General features: G+C 33.9%; 2 long non-coding RNA genes across 2 annotated transcripts in view; one reads left to right on the plus strand and one right to left on the minus strand.

Annotated features, from left to right (window-relative positions):
• Positions 1–16,627, minus strand: part of LOC115244908 — an 86,244-nt gene extending 69,617 nt beyond the window's left edge. The window contains exons 1-2 of the long non-coding RNA XR_003885455.1: positions 15,928–16,627; positions 15,500–15,542 (exon numbers count right to left, since the gene is read on the minus strand). This is a non-coding gene — a long non-coding RNA (uncharacterized LOC115244908). The remainder of the gene's footprint in view (positions 1–15,499; positions 15,543–15,927) is intronic.
• Positions 1–19,144, plus strand: part of LOC115244906 — a 36,697-nt gene that overhangs the window by 13,642 nt on the left and 3,911 nt on the right. Inside the window, exon 2 of the long non-coding RNA XR_003885453.1 lies at positions 12,892–12,961. This is a non-coding gene — a long non-coding RNA (uncharacterized LOC115244906). The remainder of the gene's footprint in view (positions 1–12,891; positions 12,962–19,144) is intronic.

The raw sequence follows: 19,144 nt of genomic DNA on the forward strand, positions 1-19,144 counted from the left end.
AGATACATTAAAAATTATTTTTATACCAAAAACAGACCACATTTATTTATACATTAGATGTGTGAGATTAACCGAAATCTCACGATATTAAGCGTGATAAACTGCGATTAAAAAGATACCGCATCGAGAAACGAAAAGACCATTTGAGCTGGGAGGGTTGGAAGATCCATTCTTTAGGATAAACGCTAACTGACATCAACGGATCGATATTCCAGGATGAGATTCGAATAGCGAAAATTGGAGCACACCGATGGGATATACACGTATACATATACACAGGATATACGAGATATACATATACGTGGATAACCGTATATATCAAGAGATCTCCGCTGTCCTATCGGGTCGGGATCTTTTTACCGTCGAACGACAGAGACTGCCGGCGGTAGTACGATCGAATTGTATTAGCACCGATAACTCGTTTTCGTTTCGGATTGAGTTAGTCCGGCATTAAACGCCCGGGGCTATTTCGTGGCGGGAAAGTTGCGTCTCCTCATCGTCTTCGTGCTCGTCCTTCCTCCCCTTCCTCTTGGCGAAACCGAGACGTCGGAAAAAAAAAACTTGGGCGTGTGCAAAAATATCGGTGCAACGTGAAAAAGTTTCGCGCATTTGTCCCTCCCCTTGATGTTCGACGATGTCGTCGAACGGAATTTGCGAACGCGATCGAAGTCTCGTATCAGGAGCCTAACCAATCGATCTGTCGCGTGACTCGTTAAACTTCACCTCGCTTTCCAATCGCAGGCAATTTTGCCTCGCAAACTCGGTGTAAACTTGCCATTCTCTCGTACATTCGAAGTGCCAAGAACCATTTTGCATAAAGGGCGAACTTCTTATCTGTCACCTTCAACTTTAAATTTTTTATTCGAGATAAATTGTATGAATGATATAATTATCAATTTGTATTAGATTGTTCTTTTTTTTATTTATGTATAAAACATGAAATATATCACAAATTAGAGAATAATTCGATAAAAAATTACTTTTTTCAAATTAAAAAAAATAATAATAATTTGCCGCCCTTTTTATGCAAAATATAATTTTAGCTCTCTCAGAATACTATATCTCACGTCATAATATTAAGAAATTTAAAATTAAAATGGTAAAGAAAGATTATTTTAATGTTACAATGATGATATGCGACACGACATGTTGAAAAAGTTTTATTCCATAAAAAATTAAGTGCATTGTCAGACATTTTCAGCCTTTAAAAAGAATTTATTACGAAGATAATAAGATTTTCATAATTAAATATTGAATCTACTGCGGGAAAGTTATAAATTGAAAATTACAGACAATCTATATATCAAACATTTTTTCAATTATTCGTTAAAACTTACGGATTGTTTAATTCGCTAAATAAAAATTTGATGTCAAAAAATAATGAAATTAATATATATATATATGACTGATATTAAAATTAAAAAATTGTCAAATTTTTGAATAAATTTATAAAGAGATTAGTAATTTCAATAAATTGATAAAAATAATACGACTAATGCAATATAAAATCCTAAAATACACTTTTTCTGGGTTGTAATAAACTCAATATTTAATCAGAAACAATTAATTTTAAGCTTTACAAATTTCTTTTGAGAAAAATTGAAAGTATTTTTAAAAAGCTTAAAATCATGTAAACGTAAAAAACTATAAGAAATAATTATTCTTTTTTATTTTTATTTGTTGAATCATGTTATAAAATTATTTTCCTTTAATAATATAAAATATCTCAAATTACAAGTTTCTTGTGAATGAAACGTTATATAATATTCTTCAAATGTTTCTTTTCACATGACATGGCTTTCAGTAGAAAATAACATAATATAAAAGAATTCATTTCTGCTCCGTAGTTGTTCAGAAACCAATTCTTTATATATGCGAAAGAGCTTCAACCTACAAAAATTTTTTTCTAAAAAATAAATTATATTTTACGCGAGAGAGATCAATACATTTTAATATATTTACACGTGAGGATGTAGAGTTTTCATACAAAAATCAGAATCTAAAGCCAACGGCGATATTAAAATGGTCCCATCTTTAACCACGTGCGCTATCGATATCGATTTATGGTGGTTTATGGTGTATAGTCTGCAGTGGAGTTGGGCGCGCGAGAGTAAGTTACATTCTTGGCAACGATATCAAATTAAAAAAGAAATCTCCTTCCCACGAGACGCTATATCGGACAGGGAACTTGTAGCGGGGAAACTCCATTAATCCATGTTTCACAGATTTCTGTGTTAAGATATTATATTATATTCACTGAATAATATTACTTACGTAAATTTACACAGACGTTAAATTTTTCTTGTTTTATGTAAAAGAAACATTCTCCCGTTTTGTCTAGATATTTTTTATATCTTCCGCGATCTCTAAATTTCAGATAAAGTTAAGAATTATGTTTCAAATGCGCACAGTAGAATAATAATAATTTTCACTCATGTTTTACTCTACTGTAAAAAGAAAGGAATAATTATCTTTAAGATAAATACAAAGTAGACATTAGCTTGAAAGTAAAGTTAGCAATATTTTAAGATATTAAAGTTGTACTAATATTTTAAAATATCAAAGTTAGTAATATTTTAAAATATCAGAACAAAAATAATCAGATAAAAAATATCAGAATAAAAATTGTCTACTCTATCCCTTCGATTTGAACAAAAACATTATAAGAATGTTATTCGATATTAGATATATCAAAATTAAAAATATATAAAGAATTACATCGATCGCGAGCGTCGCTTAATCGGTCTTGACATTTGCACAAATTTAGTTGTGATCGCTTTATATTTCGCACAACAATTAACAATTTAGCTTTTCTAGATGCAATTATTAATTTATTCGCCCATAATAATTACAAAATTATTTTCGCGTTCCACGTGGATGCGCCAGCATCTTTGGATGTCTCTCGAAAAAGTATTTGAGACATCATATATCATCTTTAATATAAGGTCGTCTTTAATATATACAGGCTAGTTTTCTTGATAGATTTTATAAACAGAGTTATCTAAAGAAAGTTTTAAATGCAAGTACTTAATACTCGACAGTAAACAAAAAGATCATAGCAATTAAAAGTTTGTAAAAATGAAATACTTAAATTTTAATTAACAATAAAGTTTCATTATTTCTTTACCGTACAGAGATTTTTTTTTGCATTTCCAATCTCGTCCAATTGCGATAACTCGGGAAATTTCAATGGCACTTTGACATTTAAGCTAAAGAAAAATCGAGTCCGGATTGCTCAAAGAATCTGTCATTAAAATTCCATTCCGGGACATCCCGTATAAAGACCGGAATGGGAAAGGTGCAAACTTAGTTAAGGACATTGTTAACTTTGATTGCAACTATTCCTGCCAACGGAAGATTAATCTGCACGTGGTATACTCTAAGTCATCCTAAAGGAATTTTCAAAATAATTCACCGTTTATAATTATAACAGATCGAATCTAATCAATTATTATTACATTTGAAACACGAGATGGGAAATATTTAATTTTATCACAGAGATTATCGTTTATAAACGAAAAATAAAACTGCGGAAAAGAAGGAAAAAGAAGAGAAAAACGAGTGCGAGTGCGAAAAAGAGAGTCGCGTTTAAATCAGCGACGATGTAAACTTAGAAGCGGCAGAAACTGAGACTCTTTCCGGATTCTTTGACTTTAAAAACGAGTAGAATCGCAAGAAAAATCGCGCGCCAGCGAGTCATAAAAACTGGGAAAAAAAGTTCACTGTCCCCGCGGAATTTTAATTACTAACAGTTTCTCGTTCGAGTCTACCTTCTACCTTTTTTCGTAAGTTACTTGGTCGCGCGCCGGCTCGTTGCTAGTGTCAAAATTTACGAGCGACCGAGATTTCCATTCGCGGTGTCGTAAATTTAATTCGCCCAACTTCTCCCTACGTTAATGGCGCCCGCGGTGGATGTATAAAGAGATGGATGTCTATCCGTCGTCGTTCGCGAGACGCCGAGACACGCGTTACATCTACGAGGGAGAAGGAAAAAAAAGTTCGCTGCAATAAATTCCGTTTAATAGACTTCAAAGCGAATGGCCAATCTGTCGCGCGATTGATCTCCATTCGAGTGAATACAGGTGGACTTTTCCTCTTTTTTTCTATATCTCTCACTCTGTCTAGCTGCTATTATCATTAACCGATGCATTGTATGTACTGGTGGTTAAGTGGCCTGTACAAATCATCGCGTCATTATTATTGCTAATTCGATAGAAACGAGACGGTTATACCAATTACATGCACGTGCCTGCTATTGATTTCTGTATGAACGTATAGGGAGAGAAAGAGAGAGGGAGAGAAAGCATGGCTGCAGTTTGGATTGTGAAGGGGATGCGAATGCAAAAGAATCCGGCCGAGATTATTAAGCTCTCGCTCCTGCGCTTTATTACCTAGATTTTTTTCTTTTCCATTTATTAGTCCGTCCAGTCTTCTCTTCCATCCGAGTTTCCAACCGATTTGACGCATGAGAATAAATCATTTGCGAAAGCAAATATTTTTTATCGCAATTTGCATTAATTCACCATTATCCATTTCATCCTCTATCATCGTTCTATTTTCTTCATTCGTGCCCAATCTCAATCTGCGTATTGATCTGATAGAAGCTATCATTCTCTTGTCGAGAATATATGGTTTCAATGGCAAGCGCGTATATAATCTAACTGATTACGAAAATTAAATCATAACTGTACGAAAGATTGTCATTCTTTATTTAAGGGCACGACAATGATTACTGCATCAAATACATAGAATTATACTGTCACTTAAATAATGACATTTTTTTTCTCTCTCTTTCTCTTTCATTGTATTTATTTATTATATATTTATACCTAATCTATTTATTATTAAACATCTCTTTTTGATGGATATATCAAATTTGAACTTTTGCTTTTATCTCTACATAACTCATAACTTTTTGTGATTCATCTTAGTTTCTGAGTTTTCTCGGAAAGGTAAATGTATTTTTGAAATATTCAATCAATGCAAGTTCTGTCGATGCAATAATTATTTCTGACAAGATATATAACTTTTGACGTATCTAATGTTATCAAAAAAATCTATCGACCGATTAAGATATCTTCAATTTAATAAGTGCTTGAAAATTGTCAAACATTTCTTTACATATAAATACTAGAGATCGTATTAATAAAAATTCCAATCTCTTCGATATAAAGTTACCGATAATTATAAAAAGAATTATAAAATATAAATACATTCGTTAATAATTTTGTTGGTCAAGATACAAAGCTTTCCTCAAGGAAAGATTTTTTGATAATACATTTACATTTTTCCTTCTTTTATATCAAATCATCGCGTAATCTTCATGATTTGATCTTCGAAATTAAACCAAGATTATGCATTAGGTCGTCCCTAAGATAAAATGGATAAATATAAAAATAGTAATACATCCCAAATTTGAAAAAAAAAAATTTATTCCATAATATATCGTACACATATAGCGAAAGAAATGCTCGGCAGATCTGCAACATTCTATATGCCAGAGATATCCTCTAGTGTTCTATCTATCGGGTCTTACCATCGCGAGCGATGTTATCTTATCATTGATTTGCAAATGCGCGGCGTGTGTTGCTCTTAGATAAGTTTCTCGACATGGTTGCCGTGAAATCGTCCCTGAAGTGAAATAATCCATCGACCTCCTCTCGAAAGCGTGGTACGCCCCGACCCGGCGCGGAAAAATCTTTCAAATTCGATCGAGCCAGTCGCAATTTCCAATGAGCACACGTCTCTCGAAGATATGGTCCACGTAGCGAAACCGGCGCAGACAAGTAGGGTAAGTGCCATTCGGCACACGCGTCGTAAAGAGGGAGAACGAACGTTAATAAAAATAACTCTTGTCACCCTTTTCTCCATCTCTATCTCTGTCTCTTTCTCACTCCCGTAATAAAAAGAGATAGTAAAACAAGAGGATGAAATAAATCATGGCTTGTTTCCCCGCATAGCTCGTTCTAAGAGAAAGTCGCATTGTAGAAAGTGCAAGGGATATAAAGTGACATTACGTAATGTCTACTTTTTTAACGCTATACAGACGAAGCCTTAAGAGAGTCACATTTGAAACTACCGCTAAGGAATAAAGAGGAAAAATACGTACAAGAAAAAATTGACACATACAAAACGTGAAAAAAATAGAAGAAAACGATGAAGGAAACGTTGATATATGACAATCGACCGAAAAGGAACGCCAAGAGCGGAGAAGAAAATCAATGCAGAAACACTCCTGTGGCTTCAAAGAATCTATCGCGGTAAAGGAAACAAGCGGATAACCAGAAGGAATGTCAACAATATTTCGCGTCGTCACATTATATATATATATATATATATATATATAATTTACGCGGAGTTTATTCAATACCCTCTCAGTATATGATACTGGTCTGGCTAGTGGCAGAAGGGGAGAGGAGTACTTTTGTACGCGTAGAAGTGGGTTTCACTGCACCACCGGTGGCGATATTGCTTTTTCTCGAGCGACGAGAAAGAAAACGATAAAGGGCGGAGAAAAAAGACGGAAGCGCAAAAGAGCGGCACTATAAGCCACCGCGAATAATTCGCGAGGACTTTATCATTATGCACGAAAATTCCCGGGCTCGATCGAGCACGTGAGACGCACGATAACGTCCAATCGATACTAAAATATTAAAAAAATATTAAAAGTCGTTACAATGCTTCCATTCATTCGAGAACGTATCTTGCGCTTCCCTCGAGCTCCTCTCCTTCTTATTTATTAACAGATTTTTTTCTCCCGCACTTGTCGTCCCTCGGGCTAAATTATTTCAATATTCATTTTAATTAATTTCGAAGCGCGATGGGTGGAGGGTACGATCTTGAGAGCAGGGTAAGATCTATAGAGGAGCAGCGCTATTTTACGTGGAGATATTGTAGTTCTTCAACGCGTCATCGAAAATCCATCTCTCGCTGGAGCGAATATCGTAGGAATAATAATTGACGGTAACATTCGACGAACTCGGTGTAAATTTGCGAATGAAGTCGTGACGCGTTACCACGTCGGAAATCGTGGTTATTCTATAATAATTTGGCGAAATTTGCCACTAGACCGAGCGAAGTAACGGGGAGAATCCCTTACACGGGTGGTAATTTCCGGATTTATCTACGTAGATATATGAGATATCGCTTCAATTAAACGAGCGTTTTCGTAGAGACATGTACGTCAAGATTCATCTACATACATGCGGGAAAAGCGAGTGTCACTGCTATTAGTAAAAAAAAAAAAAAAAAAAATAGGAAAAATGCGGTAAAAAATGACATTTGAGTTCTGAAATAATAAATATGCGTTCTATAAATTACGCGTTAGCGAAAGTAATGTTTTCTTTATATTTGAAAAAGAAAAAGAAAGAGAAGGATGAGCGAAAAGTTCAGTCAGAATGAAGGAGAGCAAACGAAACTGAGAACCGTGCAGTTATCCAGAAGTTGACTGTAATTACAAAGGATGAGAGACGAGGACTCTACAGAATCTCTTAAGAGGCACATGTATGTAATATTTCGAGTGTGCATAGCGTTAGCTTAAGTCAACATTCTCGAAATCGCGAATGTGGAGCGCGATATATATATATATATATACGTATATATGACCGATATTATAATATTTTCAGTGGAATATAGGCGGACGGATAGGTTTGGAGACTTTTGTGTGAATGCGGAAACTGCCTCCAAAGTGGAACAATTCAAACATTTCCAATCCTACATTGTCCTACATTATCGAAGGATCGCATGAAATGTCGGTGCTTCAAATTACCCGTGCGTCGAATTCGACTGAAATTTGAATCTACGATAATTCGGTAACTTTGACAAATTACAAAATTGTAAAAATATGTATAGATATGTATATGCGAGAATTATTTAACAGAGCAATGAAACGAGATAACGTAGCTAATTTTTTAAGTTCATCAAACTAAAATAACATAATATAAAAGTGTAATAAAAACGATATAATAAAACGATATAATAAAAACATTTCGGAAAAATGTGTAATATTTAGTTCGCAAAAAGAGAATAATCATGACATTTTCTCCAATTTGTAGAAATGATCAAATTTCTGCAAATTTGAATAGAATTAATAATACGTGACTCAAGATGTAAAAATCATTTACATTTTGCGATATTAAATCGCGATGTGATCCCGTTTTATGACAGACTTTTTCTACGCTTACATACATACATTATCTTTCAATTTAAAAGATAAAAGTATTAGATTTTTAGAGAGAAAAAAAGAATAAAGTTATTCTGTCGTCGTTTCAGCGTTTTTACCTTCATCGTCGTTTCATCGCATAAGATTTATGTATAAATAATCGGTAATAGAATCAGTTAAAAAAATCGCATGAATCAATTTAATATGCCTTGGATTATATTCAACTAGTTTGCATAAATTTAAAATAATGGAAGAATTATAAATGCTAATAAACCAAATGAGAGTTCAAGTCGCTGAAAGATATAATTACACAGCGAAAGCTTGTATTGAAGAAAAATTAAATTGAGTCTCAAGGTGATCAGTTTGCTCATTGATTATTTAGCAAGATATTTCCGTGAACGTAACTTGTAAGCGAAAAACTGTCAGAAACCAGGAATTAAAGCAACAAGTTCTCAAATGGCTGACGGTTAAATTCGCGACGATCTGCGATATTTCGACGATTTAAATATGACCTGAGATCGCGTTACACAAATGGTGCTATTCTTTCGAGAGAAGAAGGAAGTTTCTTTCGCGACGACAGATAATCCGCGTCAGTTTACGTGAACCAGCGTATTTTTAATTAAGTCGCCAATTTCGAAATTTACGGTGAAATTTATGCGCGACCGCATTTTAATAACGTAACCAAGTTTTGATTGCTTCATTCTGTGTCGGCAGTATTCATCCGTTTCACGGATGCGCTTCTAACATCCAAGTTGCGAGGCAAATCCGTGATATCGTCCACTGCGAATGGCTGCGAAAGCAATGCAGATCCTTCCAAAACGTATACATTCCTATTCCGAGTTAGAGAAAACTAATCGCAAGAAGAAATGAACTTTCGACCGGGATGGATTCGTAATGGCATTACCCGTGCTTATCGCAGCTGATTAAGATATGAATATTCGGGAAGATGGAACAAAAAGATGCCGGGAAACTTACTATCTCGCTGTAGCTAATTCGCGCGGGAGAGTTATCCTTTCGATCATGAAAACGAGATTTACGAGAAATTATCAAGGATTACGTAGCTTCTTTATTCAAACGGGGAAAAATAATAGCACAGTCGCGATATAATTTCCCGCGTAATTCTCGGATGATCTAGAAGATCCCAGAAAGATTCAGCGCGATTATCTCCTGCCGCCCCACCGGTAATTTCCACGTCGTTAGTATCACTGCGCGAGTTAAGGGACCTCCCTCCGTGACACACACATACATAAGCGCAAGAGAAGTCTCCGGTAAAATCGATTAATGCAAGTGTTCTGAAGAGACAGTCGTTCCAGGTCGCAGATATCGCGCCAAGTATCGTGGTTTGAGTATTACCCCAGAGCGTTTAGTAAAAACATGGGTTTCTCTCTCTCTCTCTCTTTTTCCGATACAAGGTAATCGCGCGACGAAGTAGCAACGAGTATCGAGTATCGGGAGAACTCGCGAAGAAACTTTTCCAATATGATGAAGCAATTATTTCACCTGCGAGTATCGAAGTCTACTGTTGATCGACGTGCCGATTGCATGGATTTCCCAATCGAGAACGAAGCCAGCGAAATTGCACAGATCTTCTACTTGCGCGATGCTTGATTTGTATACACTCTTAATTACAGCAGTAGGATTACGCCTGCAGGATCGCGCCGTTATGGGAATTAATTTAATGGAACGAACGCCGCCGCGCGCCCTGTTTGTAAATAAATGTATGGGATGGTTATAATTAAAAACGTCCGCTCGTTATATCGCGCGGACATAAATTATTCCCAGTCGCAGAGAGCAAACTCACTAATAATCACTGACCGCAATGTAATACCACCCCATTCCCTGCTTGCAACAATAGATCGTAATAATAAACGCGGAGACTGTTTCCTTTGAAATCACTCGTTATTCACCGCGGAAAGAAGAAAGCGAGTAATCCCGATACACAGATCCGCAAACTTGCTCGGAAGATAGACGTTGCTGGTGGTCAATTTATTATTCTTATGCAAATAACCGGGACGAAGATTAAAGCTCGGCGTGTAGTTAGGCGCATTAACCGAAACTTGGCGCAAGTCACTTGCAACAAGGTGCTCGTAGAGCCAGACCATGTTAGCCTATCAAGTGGTTGTTGGCTGGCAGGGCCAAAAGTTACCTGCCGATGTATCTAGGATGTAAGGGAAGCTATCCGTAACTACCTATACAGCTATGCAAACTTGGAAATTTCACGTTAATCGCAAAAATATTTCCTCGTTAACGCATTCGTGACTCCTCATGACAAATATAAATATATCTTTGTTATTTTATGTCAAAAAGACTTCGCGCGTAATTAATTTGTAAATTTAATTAAATATACATAAAAATATTTACGCATAAGAGAGGAGCATTTTTTCTCCTATTAATAAAAATTTATGCGTTTATTCAAAAATAATCGAATTAATAATTTCGAAAAAATTAGTCTTAAATATAAATTAATATTTTTAATAGTAAGAAAAAAACCTATTTTTTTTTTTATAAATTAAATATAAATTCTGCAAAATGCATTTCAACAATGATAAGTCGGAAAAATGTTATTTAACAATATAATATTGAGTAAATATACTTTTATACATGTTTGTTTATATTCGCAATGAATGTATTTTCGCTTTTACAGCTTATCTATTAAAAGCTTTATTAATTGCAGGAAAATTTTGGCGTAATTGCTTTAGGTAGCGCGACATATTTATGCAACGTAATTTCGACCATGAAATGCGAAGAACTTCGGGATAGCATGTGAGCCGGGAATAATTTAATTAGCAGTTCGTAAGATGATTAACTTCATTGTCACGCGTGTTTAAAATGAGATTACGACTTAATTGCGCTTTAATGACTATGCTATATGCAACATCGATACTGACATTCCGAATTGAAATTTTTCTCCTACTTTCGATTTTAACTTTTAATTTATTTTGAGATACTTTAATCAATCAGATCATCTTTTGAAGCTATTTAATCTTTAATTTTGCCAAAAGCTCTTCTTAAACCTCTGTTAATTTATAGCCTATTATAATTTATTTAAGATACAAAATAGAAACTCAATTCTTATATAAATTAAACCTTGAAATCAAGTCCTATATAATTAAATCTCGAAATCTTTTTAGACTATAAACATGAGAGAAAATTGAGAGTGAAAATAAAAGCAAAATCGAGTCGAGATGACTTGGGTATCGAATAATAATACGCATGGTTAATAATTAATGGCTTGATCGATTGATTTGACAACCTAATTGTAGCGCAAACTTTCATAATAATTTATACGATCGCACAATGAGCGCGTTTATATCTTGAAAAATCATTAAACATGCAAATCATGAGTCACTTATATACCGCGAATAACCGATACGGCCTGCGGTTACATTCGAAATGAAAGACAATCGACGCAACACGTGTTTGGTGCCATCCGTCTTCGATGTACGGGCGCGTTCAATGCATTCGTGTACCACGTGTGGAATTGCACTCGATTGGAATGTCACTACGAACGAAGAGAAAGAAAGCGAGTTTATCTTATTTACCGGTTATTGAAAGGAGAATGTCTTGATTTTCCGTTTTAGAAAAGCGCGATCTCGCCTGAAGTTCCACAGACGCGAACACGAACGACACGTCGATCCCGAGATGAAATATTTCTCTTATTTCCGATCTCAATTTTCAATGTAACATCTACTTTAATATTCTAAACAATCAGATCACCCTCCTTTTTAAAATTATTTAACTTATACAACTCCTACATAGAACCGCGGAATTCTACTTGAATTAGAATTTTGCTTTACTATAATTTTTAATAATTATAATAATCTTAAAAATTTATATATAAATATTTATTTATTTATAATAAATAATTTCTTTTTTTTATATAAATGCTGCATTTGCGTATGAATATTGAAGAATTCTCATATTAATTAATTACAATAGAGTTAAAAAAATAACAGAGTTCTGGATAAAATGATATTAAAAAAGATTGAGAAAACTCTTGAAGAAATATTAAAGTAAAAGTAAAATTTTATCTCAAATACAATTTCGCCGTCCTGTGAGTACAAGTTATAAGTTAAATAGTTTCAAAAGGAGATAATTTGACTTGCTTAAAAATAAATGTTAAATAAGAAACTGAGATCGAAAGTAGAAGAAAAATTTCACCTCGGATTGAATTTTATTACGCACAGCGCAAAGATGAAACGTTATCCTACACCGCCCTTACATCCCTCCCTCGCAAATTCCGACGAAGAGTTTCCAGACATTCGCTTCAAAAGCGATCGTGTATCATGAAATAATTATTCATACTCGCGGAGAGGTGGAAGGCTCTTTCTCTCTTTCTCTCTCTCTCTCTCTCTCTCTCTCTCTCTCTCGTAGAGTTCTCAATATATAAGTCTCTCCTAAATCTTCTAAACGGCTTGACTTTACGCGACTTGTTAAGCTGCAATTCAATACTTTCTCTTCTGTGCGCAACTACGTTGGTATCGCGAGGGCGTACGAGGTTTAACCATGATCCGTCATAAAATCAACACGTTGCCCATAAAGATCTGTACGACGAGAACAATTCAGAAGAGAAGATTTAGAATAACAAATGTACGCAGCAACCAGGAACAACGTGTTGCACACAGAGATATTGTATTCTTTCGATAAATTTTTTTCCGCTGGACGTTTCTTTATTCACACGATATATAGATGCGACATAAATATTGATTTATTATCGGTTTATTTTTCAGACGAATGGGCCAGAGATCGATCGTCGGAGAAAACCATATCGCACTTTAAAGAAAACTACATATCCTCGTGGTACGTAAAAACATTTGAATGATTTATTGATACAAGGCAGTTATTGTGAAAAGAGCATAAAAAAGTAACGAATAATATAATTAAATAAAAATAAATTTTCGATCCATATAAAAGAGATTTTAGACATTATCACGTATATATAATATAATTTATCTAATTTAAAAAAACAGAAACTAAAATTTAAATTAAGGAAAAATATAAATTTTCACGAAATTTTAGATTTTAAGTAACTTTTCTAGCTAACTGATTCATTTATAATGTTATGCTGTACTTTTTTTCAACTATATATATAGTGCAAGCTAAAATAAAATGTATGTTTTAATTATCAAATAATTCAGAATTAAAGTTTATTTGACATTAATAATTTAAGAATTTTTAAATACGCCGTGAAATTTCGAAAATGCGGACAAAAAGCAATCTTATTTTACAATCAATAAGATGTAGTTTAGCAAGAATGTTACTTTGCTGTCATATTTTCATGTTTTATTATGCTAAAGAAACATTTACCCTGATATTACTAAAAGATGTCGGTAATAAGTAAAGAGCTAAGTGTACATAACTCCTTTAGCACCTCCTGCATATTCAAATCCAGGAATGCTCCACGCGAACTCGTAGATAATTATCACCGTTATAGCCATGCTTGTAATATCTCAAGTAACCGCAGTTTGTTATCTCACGAAGATACATCTGTGCATCGCCATGCACAGCACGCGCTTTGTTTGCGATAGCGGATTCCGCGCAAAAATACCGCGAAACACGGGGAGTACCTTTGGGAAAACACCGGGACAGTAGCAGTTATCTCCGTTTCGTTCGTGACGTAACAAAAGAAGCATCCCCCTTGGAAAATGAAATAGCCGCGTAAAAGGCCGCCTCTCGTTTTTATTCCCCCACAATCCCGCGGTAATTACATCAAACGACGGTACAACCGTTCGTCGTTCGTCATCAATGTCCTACCCCGCCTATTCAAGAACGAATTGCTCGAACGAAATAACGAAGTTAAGCGTGCTCAGGCAGCTACTTTATTAACTTTAATGCAAAACGAGTAAGTTCGGGTGGCAAATGCCGCAAAGGACCTCGAAGGGTAGAATCTACCGAAGGGTAGATCGAGAAAAGCGACCGACGAGAGGAGACAGATTGTCCCAAGCGGAAGGAACACGCGTGAGTTTGTATAGGAAGTGGTTGTGCACAAAAGAAATATCGATTCCTCTCCCATGGAATTCGAACGAATCTCTCGCGAGCGCGTCCGTTGTCCCGCAGGGTGCAATAAATTTTTCCCCGCTTCTTAATCCTCCCGCAGGACGTCTACGTATTTACCGGCGCCCCGGGACCATTTCGCGCCGTCTTGATTATTGCCGCAATACGAGCGACCGGTTACCGACGAAGCTATTTTTTTATTCAAACGAGATTAAAAAAGGAAAATCTCGACTTTTTCCGAAAATTCGGGACCGTCCCTTCTGTGTGTTTCCACTCAAAAAAGTGGTATTGCAACCACAGCAAAAATTTTCTAGGTGCGCAAAATTAACTGAGGTACATAAATGATTAGCAAATACTGTGATATCGCATATGTTTCGCATTTAATCAATCTAAGTGACAGAGACAGAATTTATATCTGAACTGTTTGTGAAATTTAGAAAGAATGTTTTTCTGTGGCGCCTATCCATGTTAAGGCCAATCATACTTGTTATAAAGTTTGACTGTGGTACACAGAAAAAATTAGCGGCAAGAAACAAATAAATATATAATCCTCACATCTAACATATTTGTATAACGCGCCCAATCTATCTAGCTCTTTTAAACAATTTCTCTCAATTTTTCGATGCAGTTTTAATTGGCAGTTATATTTCTCACAAAGAGTGTTCTAGCTGTAGTATCGAAACTCATATTTATCCAATGCAGTGATTAACATTTGGCAATGGGACCTAAATTTTCTAGAAGATATTATTAGAATATTGCTGCTATAAATTCTATATGTAACAGACAATATTCTAACAGATACAAAAAATAGCGATAAATTTTTGTTGTGACACCTAGAAATCTACCTATATCAGCAAGACATTTTTTTGAGTGTTCATGCAAAAATATTCGTCGAAGAATCTGCGATCGTCAAAAAAAGCAAGGGGGTTTGCTTAGAGAGTGTGTATATTATTATTTTTGTATCATTATTTCTATAACTGAATAAATTTCCTTTAAAGATATTTACCGTTTTGTACTGTCTTTAATAACCATTATATAATTTTATTATATAAAATTAATTTCATAAAATAAAGTTTATTTACATATCTTGTTTTATGTAAAATCAAGAAAAATAATCGAGAATATTTAGTATACATTCAAATGCATGCGAGTAGTTCAAGTGTCTGCGAACTAAACAAAGCCCTTTCTAGTTTTGATTTTTGACAAAAAAAGTTTTCTTTTTCTCTAATAAAAGATATTTTTTAAATGTGCTATTATATTCTTTACTACAATTGCTTGAAATTTTTAAGTGCGTTTTTTAACGCACAATTTCAATATTAAAATAAAAAATGATTAATCACTCACCGATACGACGCGCAGCGGCGGAATTGTAGCACGCAACGTTGATCTGTAAAATAGAAATATATATATTCGAATTAAAATATAGTTCAAAATATTTAACATTTCAAAAATATAGAGAAGATAAAGATATTTAATAAATTAAATTACATCATTCCCGGAAAAAAAAAAAAATTTTTAATTTAGCTTTTAATAAGCTTTCATCAAAAAAATTATAATAAATAAAAATCCAGTTTTTATATAAATAATCTAGATAATTATAAATTTCAATCATTTATATATATAAATTATTATACAAATATATATTGTACATATTTCAAATAATATTCTTTAAAATGAAAAAGAGAATATCTTATATCACACAATTATGTAAAAAAGGTCAAAAAACAATCAATTTGACAAATAATAAATTAATTAAGTTATAAATAGCTTACCTCACGATTGTTCCGCCGTTGCCAGATGCCACCCTGGACCTCCTCCTCCTCTCCTTTGTTCACTCTTTGCTGCCTCTTTATAGCACTCACTTGCGAAAGCACAATTAATTACGATCGCGCGTGCATTATTTATCAACGAAAATACGACGATCGCTTTGCACAGTAATCGCGACGCTTTAATCACACGCGGCACGCACTTTATTATATTGCGACGTGAATAGAACAATGCGAAACTCGCGATCGCACGAATCTGCGATTTAATCAAACGCGCACAGATGGATTATCATTAATAATTCACGATACGAAAACATACGTATTATTAATAAACGATCGATGTATCGTGTCTTTTTGTTACTTGAATCAATTTGTCATCGCCACCACATTTGTCGCGCGCGCGTTCATTGTTTATAATATAATCAATTGCGTAAGCAATTATTCATCCGTGTCATATTTTTCAATCCAACAAATAATCATTGGAAAATGATATTTTCGAACTAGAAAAATATGTGCTAATAATCGTATTTTTTCACCTCGTAGTACTTGTCGATTACGCATCTCGAAGATTAAGTATATACTGTGAGAAATAATTACGTGCGAGAGATGTATAATACGGAAACGTATACGAAGTGCGGCGCGCGATGTTACTTGTTCGAGTTTCACTACGCGAGTGATAGAGTGATCACGTATTACAATAATAATGTTACAATTCGGCGTTGGTATTTTGCGGATTGTTTTTATCTACGTATAATAAACAATCCGAGTCTCGTCATGCGAATAACAACAAGGTTATCACATGTAAATATCAGCGCGCTACACACAATACGAGCGCCGAATTGTGGCGTTATTATTGTGATACGTGATCAACCTGCTATCATTCACGCAGTGAAACTCGGACAGGTAACATCACGCGCCGCTTTTCGTCGTATTATACATCTCTCGAACGTAATTATTTTTCACGGTATATACTTAATCTCCGAGATGTAATCGACAAATACTACGAGGTGAAATAATACGATTATTATTTGCTGTAATTGTTGCGATTAACGATTATTAGCACATATTTTTCAATACAAATAATCGTTGGAAAACGATATTTGCAAACTAGAAAAATATGTGCAAATAATCGTTAATCGCAACAATTACAACAAATAATAATCGTATTTTTTCACCTCGTAGTACTTGTCGATTACGTCTCGGATATTAAATATATACTGTGAAAAATAATTATGTTCGAGAGATGTATAATACGACGAAAACGTATGCGAAGAGCGGCGCGCGAAAAAAAATTACGTTCGAGAGATGTTATAATACGAAAATGTAGACGAAAAGCAGCGCGCGATGTTACTTGTTCGAGTTTCACTGTGCGATTAATAGCAAGTGTTACGATAATAACATTACAATTCGGCGCTGGTATTTTGCGACACGTAGCGCGCTAAAGTTTATGTACGGTAACCTTGTTGTTATTTACGCGGCGAGGCTCGAGCAGGCAGGAATGTCGAGCTGCTCTCCGTATACGTCTTCGTATTATATATCTCTTAAAACGGAATTATTTTTCGTAGTACATGTTTAATCTCCGAAACGGATCGAAAAGTACTACGAGATGCAAAAATACGATCATTTCCTCTAATTGTTGCGATTAATGATTAAAGATACGAGCACATATTTTTCTAATTCGCAAATATTATTTTTTAACGATTATTTGTTGGACTGAGAAATATGCAAATTACTTACACGGATGCCTCAGCCACGTATAATTACTTTCGCAATCGATTATATTATGAACAATGAAGGACAAGTATGGTGGCGATGATTAATTGATTCAATTAACGAAAAGGCATGATACATCGATTGTTTATTAATATATATTTTGCGGGATTTATGTTGAAAATCTATTCTATTCACGTAATATCGTGCGGTATCAGAATAATGTCGATGTAATTTTCGATCACTAACAAAACATCTCAGATACAAAATACAGATTGAGTCTATTGTGCGACTAATTTCGCTTACTTGTCGCGTTGCAATATAATAAAATGTACATCGCGTTAATTAATGACGAGAGCGGCGTAAAATATCGCGAAGTGATTGTCCTATTTTGTTAATTAGTGCATGCGCAGTCGTAATTAATCGCGAGTGAATGCGAGTGAAAGAGCAGCAAAGGACAGACAAGAAAAAAGATAGAAAGGATCCGAGATGGCATCAAGCAACGGCAAAGCAATCGTAAGGTGAGTTATTTACATAAATGTGCAATATAAGGATCTCGATTTCTCTCTCTCTCTCTTTTAAATTATTTTCTCTTATATATTTTATATATTTCGAGATGTGGAAATTGAATCTAGTAAAAAAATTATCACTTTTTTCGCTCATTATTGAAAAATATATTATATCAAAAACCTTTATATATATTAAATTTATAATAAGCTTTATTAATTTCGCTTTATTTACATAAATGTGTGCAATATAAGGATCTCGATCTCTCTCTCCCTCTTTTAAATTATTTTCTTTTATATATTTTGAGATGTGGAAATCGAAACCAGTAAAAAAATTATCACTTTTTTTTGCTCATTATTTAAAAATATCTTATATCAAAAACTCTTACATATATTAAATTTATAATAAGTTTTATTAATTTAGCTTTATTTACATAAATGTGCAATATAACGATCTCTCTCTCTCTCTCTCTCTCTCTCTCTCTCTCTCTCTCTCTCTTTTAGTTTATTTTCTCTTATATTTTTTATATATGTTAAAAAAATTAAATTTGTGTTTAATATATTGAGCGGAATAAATTTTATAAACTTTGAAGTGTAATTATATACAAACATTAATTTCTATAATAAATCTTTTTTTCATACAATAAAAAGATTTATTAAAAAGTTAATTACTTTAGAAATAACAATTATATTTTAAAAAATATTTGTAATCTCGATATTAAATTGCAATAAAAATTTTAAATAGAGAAGTTTTTCAATATTTTAGTCTATCAAATTAATAAAAGTCTTGCATGATTAGAATTTAGATCGATATAAGCCAAATCAAAAATTCTATATATTCTATAATAATAATCTCTCTCTCTCTCTCTCTCTCTCTCTCTCTCTCTTTTAGATTATTTTCTCTTATATATTTTATATATTTCGAGATGTGGAAAACGAATCTAGTAAAAAAATTATCACCTTTTTTCGTTCATTATTTAAAAATATCTTATATAAAAAATCCTTAT

This window comes from Formica exsecta, unplaced genomic scaffold (assembly GCF_003651465.1).
Source record: "Formica exsecta isolate Colony F162 unplaced genomic scaffold, ASM365146v1 scaffold878, whole genome shotgun sequence".
Lineage (NCBI taxonomy): Eukaryota > Metazoa > Arthropoda > Insecta > Hymenoptera > Formicidae > Formica > Formica exsecta.